Genomic DNA, 7,047 nt, shown 5'->3' on the forward strand with positions numbered 1-7,047 from the left:
AAGAGAAGAAAAATGATCAAAATATAATATTAATGTATTGCCATAGAAAAAGTAGACTAACTGCAAAACAGATTCAGTGCATATTCTAGGCAATACAAATTTGAATGAAATCCTACTCAAAAGATACAAAAATTTCAGCTAAAGAAAAAATTAATAATGAAGAATTGGCTGAAACTTATGAAGCTTATCCATGTAAAAGAATATTGAAGAATGTCAAATCATTCGTCAAATAGACAACATCAGCAAAACGTTAGGCAGTTAGTTTTCTTATCAGTCTTCATATAAATGTTTATTCACTTGTGCTTTGGTATCATATCATTGGATTGTACTGAGACATTATAAGATCATCGTTGCCTACTGTTAGAACATGTTTGTGAATTACCTCAAGGTCCTCATCATGAGAATGTTTGGAAAAATATAGATATGTTATAATTCCAGTAATAATTGTTTTTCCATGAGTAATTTGTGTGATTTTATTATTAAACATTCTAAAATTATATTACTGATTTTAACTTCCTGTTCAGTTTGCTGCTAAAAATTTAGAGATAAATTAATATTCCACTTCTAGACTATGTATATGATTTCACTGAAGTGATCTCTTTTTATATACCTATTTATCTCTTGTCTATTATTGTTCATCTTGTTTACCTGTTTTCTTTTCACTTCTGCTGTCAGGCATTGTTTTAAACTGCCATAAATCTTTTTTAGATCAACACAGGATATACATAAACAAATATGATACATTACACAACTTTGGGCAACTTGATTGATCTTTCTAGACTAGCTCTCTTATTTTCACCACAAGGAAGGTCAAAAAACATTGATTTCTCTAGCTTATTTGAGACTTAATAACTTATTAGGGATAGATTCCAAGGACAATTATTGGGGCCCACAATAAGCTGTTGAGATAAGGGACTATTTTATTAGCAAGCATTTTAGTCAGGACATTGGAAGTAGTCAGAATAAAATGAGTCAGCACATAGTGCCTGCTCAGGATGAAGTTAGATTATGACTAGGGAAAAGAAAACACCCAACTAGGAAACTTACAAACAAAAGCAGATTTGGGCAGATAGGTATCATAAAATGAACGATTAGATGACTATTATACTGCAATCTTTTCATGTTGGAAACTGTGACCAGTCACAAGCTGCACTTAAATTAGTTAGGATCCAGACACCCTCCTGTGTTCTTTGTATCATAAAGATCAGCCCTGGTGCAGGATACAGAACAATTCAAAACTGTTTCCTGAGAAACCTCTTAAGTATCAAGATTTCTGCATCAGGGAGTAGGTTAAATGGCTCATCTCTCAAGAGGGATTAGGAGCCAAGGCCCTTCTATTTCTTAACAGTTAGCTCTGCTCTCTGACTATTAGATGTCTTTTTCAATCTATTACAGAAGAAGTCTGTTTAACAGACACACTTCAGAGACCTCAGACTTAGGAAAGTTGTCATCTTCCTCAGTTCATGTCAATTTCTGTCAGGAAAAGCTGACAGGGTGCTACTCATCATATAACTGGGTACAGCAATTCACTGCTGTGAGCTTGCCTTTTAAATACCCATCTTTGAGCATCCATCACCCAAGCTGTTCTGGGATTCCAGCAAAGAAACTTTTTCCCCTATATTTCCATACACAGCAAATTAGCTTTTGTCAAATAAATATTGAATGGAGGCTGAAGATCCAAGAAAATCCAACACTTTTAGCATGCCTAATAATTCATTTTTTTTTTTTTTTTTTTGAAACAGAGTTTCGCTCTCTCGCTCAGGCTGGAATGCAGTGGTGCAATCTCAGCTTACTGCAACCTCTGCCTCCTGGGTTCGAGCAATTCCCCTGCCTCAGCCACCTGAGTAGCTGGGATTACAGGCACCCACCACCACACCTGGCTAACTTTTGTATTTTTAGTAGAGATGGGGTTGCACCATATTGGCCAGGCTGGTCTCGAACTCCTGACCCTAGGTGATGCGCCCGCCTTGGCCTCCCAAAGTGCTGGGATTACAGGCATGAGCTACCGCACCCAGCTCCCATATCATTATTTCTTTATGCGAACTTTTTTTTTTTTTTTTTTTTTTAGTTTTTTACCTTCTGTGTATTTTGAAACATAGTAAGAGTAAAATGTTATAAAACAGTCAAAAGTTGCCTCAAATTTATGTACACCCAGCAAAAATGTTTAAGTTGAGCTCCTGGCTGATAGGTACCATCGCCTTTCAAAAACTTGCTGCTCTAGTCATTCTATGAGAGGTGCCTTGGAAATGACAAAATAGAAAGTGTGAGCATGCTTTACATTTAAGGTCAGCCTTCACTAGAGCATGTGAACACTTGAGTTGCCTTTTTAACCTTTCTTAACTAGACAAATAGATTTGAAAAAGCCTTGGCTTCCACATAGTGGTGATAAAGCAGGACTGTAGTATTTTATTTCTTCTGTTTTTGTGAACTTTACTTAAAGAGACATTATAATATGTTCTCTTAACTTCTGGATGAACAGTTAGTACCAAGACTTTTAACCCTTTCAGTATCCAATAACACTTATACTACTTCGTATTAAAAAATGCACAAAGAACTTAGGTAAGCATCAGTTTTCTCATCTGTTCACATAACTACCCTTTAGTGTAATACAGGGGTTTGGGCTACAAATCTGGAATTCACACTGCTCTGGTTCATATCTGTTTTGTCATATATTGGCTGCATAATCTTAGGGAAATTACATAACCTCTCTGTTACTCAATTTTTATATTGGTAAATATGGTGCTGACGATACTAATTATAGTATTGACTGGGTTGGTATAGAGATTAAATAAGTTAATATACATTTTACCAAGGTAAAAAGAAGTCTAAATATTAACAGTAATTTTTAAATTTGCAGTTAAAATTTTGGGCTAAGTGTAAAATTTGAGAGTATCCTAAAATATGTGTCAAATATTATTTTAATATAGATGAGGATCAATATTTGGTTATACACTTAATTATCTAAAAAGATAACCTAGTTAATTTACTTGACTGCAGTCATCATTTCACTACGCATATGTATATCAAAACATCATGTTTTATTTCTCAAATTTATATAACTGTAAAAAAGAAAAAGAAAAAAAAATCTTTATCCTACAAGTTTGCCCCCTTCACTATCTCCGTGTCATCTAGTGAACTCTCCATTATTTAAATCCCAAACTTCAGGGAGCATATACATTTCAGTAGTAAAAAAGTAAAAACGAATTATAGATTTTTAAAATATGCAATAATATTTTTTTCTTGGATTCTATGTGCACAAACCTCTCCTTAATTACTAAAAGTATGTAATCTTTGCATTTTGGAGAATTAAAAATATCAAATTTTATGAAATTCAAGTCAGCCACACTTTAAAAAATGCCTAGATTCTTAGATTTATTTTAGTCACTGCAGTTCTCATACGTGAATGAGATATCATACTATTAGATAGTATTGGCTGCCCTCTGCAATAGCTCCTCTTTCTGCAATATCACTACTTCTGGCCTAAAATCTCTAATGTTATGTACATAAACATAAGATATCTAACAAATTGCTAAGAAATTTTTAATCACAATTGACAGCATATTATATATATTTGTATATAAATATATATTATATATTATATATAATACATTATATATAATATTATATATATTTATATATAATTATTATATATATAAATATTATATAGAGAGAGCTTCTTAATCTGAGGTTAAGAAGCTCTAGCACCACTCTTCTTCTCCCATGATCTTACTTTTTCTATGAAATACGCTTGTCTCGCTTATGTATAGATTTTGAACAATTGCTCTCACACATTCTGAAAATAGCAATACTGTTCATCCAGTTTATAGGTAATTTGTCTACAATACAAATTATCAGACTTTTGAGAAATTAAAGCAAACATCAATGACCAAATCACACAACATATGGCATCTTCATATTAAAGAAGGCTTCAGGTATTTCCTTTTTTCCCATTAAAATGTTCTAACATGCTACATATATTAAAATAATTAGATAGGTTTTTTTTCAATGTTAATTGACTATTTTCTTTTTTTTTCTTTTTATTATTATTATTATTATTATTATTATACTTTAGGCTCTATGGTACATGTGCACAACGTGCAGGTAAGTTACATGTGTATACATGTGCCATGCTGGTGCGCTGCACCCACCAACTTGTCATCTAGCATTAGGTATATCTCCCAATGCTATCCCTCCCCCCTCCCCCCACCCCACAACAGTCCCCGAAGTGTGATGTTCCCCTTCCTGTGTCCATGTGTTCTCATTGTTCAATTCCCATCTATGAGTGAGAATATGCGGTGTTTGGTTTTTTGTTCTTGCGATAGTTTACTGAGAATGATGATTTCCAATTTCATCCATGTCCCTACAAAGGACATGAACTCATCATTTTTTATGGCTGCATAGTATTCCATGGTGTATATGTGCCACATTTTCTTAATCCAGTCTATCATTGTTGGACATTTGGGTTGGTTCCAAGTCTTTGCTATTGTGAATAATGCTGCAATAAACATACGTGTGCATGTGTCTTTATAGCAGCATGATTTATAGTCCTTTGGGTATACACCCAGTAATGGGATGGCTGGGTCAAATGGCATTTCTAGTTCTAGATCCCTGAGGAATCGCCACACTGACTTCCACAAGGGTTGAACTAGTTTACAGTCCCACCAACAGTGTAAAAGTGTTCCTATTTCTCCACATCCTCTCCAGCACCTGTTGTTTCCTGACTTTTTAATGATTGCCATTCTAACTGGTGTGAGATGGTATCTCATTGTGGATTTCTCTGATGGCCAGTGATGGTGAGCATTTTTTCATGTGTTTTTTGGCTGCATAAATGTCTTCTTTTGAGAAGTGTCTGTTCATGTCCTTCGCCCACTGTTTGATGGGGTTGTTTGTTTTTTTCTTGTAAATTTGTTGGAGTTCATTGTAGATTCTGGATATCAGCCCTTTGTCAGATGAGTAGGTTGCGAAAATTTTCTCCCATTTTCTAGGTTGCCTGTTCACTCTGATGGTAGTTTCCTTTGCTGTGCAGAAGCTCTTTAGTTTAATTAGATCCCATTTGTCAATTTTGGCTTCTGTTGCCATTGCTTTTGGTGTTTTAGACATGAAGTCCTTGCCCATGCCTATGTCCTGAATGGTAATACCTAGGTTTTCTTCTAGGGTTTTTATGGTTTTAGGTCTAACATTTAAGTCTTTAATCCATCTTGAATTGATTTTTGTATAAGGTGTAAGGAAGGGATCCAGTTTCAGCTTTCTACATATGGCTAGCCAGTTTTCCCAGCACCATTTATTAAATAGGGAATCCTTTCCCCATTTCTTGTTTTTGTCAGGTTTGTCAAAGATCAGATACTTGTAGATATGTGGCATTATTTCTGACGGCTCTGTTCTGTTCCATTGATCTATATCTCTGTTTTGGTACCAGTACCATGCTGTTTTGGTTACTGTAGCCTTGTAGTATAGTTTGAAGTCAGGTAGTGTGATGCCTCCAGCTTTGTTCTTTTGGCTTAGGATTGACTTGGCGATGCAGCCTCTTTTTTGGTTCCATATGAACTTTAAAGTAGTTTTTTCCAATTCTGTGAAGAAAGTCATTGGTAACTTGATGGGGATGGCATTGAATCTGTAAATTACCTTGGGAAGGATGGCCATTTTCATGATATTGATTCTTCCTACCCATGAGCGTTCTTCCATTTGTTTGTATCCTTTTTTATTTCCTTGAGCAGTGGTTTGTAGTTCTCCTTGAAGAGGTCCTTCACATCCCTTGTAAGTTAGATTCCTAGATATTTTATTCTCTTTGAAGCAATTGTGAATGGGAGTTCACTCATGATTTGGCTCTCTGTCTGTTATTGATGTATAAGAATGCTTGTCATTTTTGTACATTGATTTTGTATCCTGAGACTTTGCTGAAGTTGCTTATCAGCTTAAGGAGATTTTGGGCTGAGACAATGGGGTTTTCTAGATATACCATCATGTCATCTGCAAACAGGGACAATTTCACTTCCTCTTTTCCTAATTGAATACCCTTGATTTCCTTCTCTTGCCTAATTGCCCTGGCCAGAACGTCCAACACTATGTTGAATAGAAGTGGTGAGAGAGGGCATCCCTGTCTTGTGCCAGTTTTCAAAGGGAATGCTTCCAGTTTTTGCCCATCCAGTATGATATTGGCTGTGGGTTTGTCATAAATAGCTCTTATTATTTTGAGATATGTCCCATCAATACCTAATTTATTGAGAGTTTTTAGCATGAAGGGTTGTTGAATTTTGTCAAAGGCCTTTTCTGCATCTATTGAGATAATCGTGGTTTTTGTCTTTGGTTCTGTTTATATGCTGGATTACATTTATTGATTTGTGTATATTGAACCAGCCTTGCATCCCAGGGATGAAGCCCACTTGATCATGGTGGATAAGCTTTTTGATGTGCTGCTGGATTCTGTTTGCCAGTATTTTATTGAGGATTTTTGCATCAATGTTCATCAAGGATATTGGTCTAAAATTCTCTTTTTTTGTTGTGTCTCTGCCCGGCTTTGGTATCAGGATGATGCTGGCCTCATAAAATGAGTTAGGGAGGATTCCCTCTTTTTCTATTGATTGGAATAGTTTCAGAAGGAATGGTACCAGCTCCTCCTTGTACCTCTGGTAGAATTCGGCTGTGAACCCATCTGGTCCTGGACTTTTTTTGGTTGGTAAGCTATTGATTATCGCCACAATTTCAGCTCCTGTTATTGGTCTATTCAGAGATTCAACTTCTTCCTGGTTTAGTCTTGGGAGAGTGTATGTGTTGAGGAATTTATCCATTTCTTCTAGATTTTCTAGTTTATTTGCGTAGAGGTGTTTGTAATATTCTCTGATGGTAGTTTGTATTTCTGTGGGATCAGTGGTGATATCCCCTTTATCATTTTTTATTGCATCTATTTGATTCTTCTCTCTTTTTTTCTTTATTAATCTTGCTAGCGGTCTATCAATTTTGTTGATCCTTTCAAAAAACCAGCTCCTGGATTCATTTATTTTTTGAAGGGTTTTTTGTGTCTCTATTTCCTTCAGTTCTGCTCTGATTTTA

The sequence above is a fragment of the Pongo abelii genome, chromosome 2 (genome assembly GCF_028885655.2).
Source record: "Pongo abelii isolate AG06213 chromosome 2, NHGRI_mPonAbe1-v2.0_pri, whole genome shotgun sequence".
Taxonomy (NCBI): domain Eukaryota; kingdom Metazoa; phylum Chordata; class Mammalia; order Primates; family Hominidae; genus Pongo; species Pongo abelii.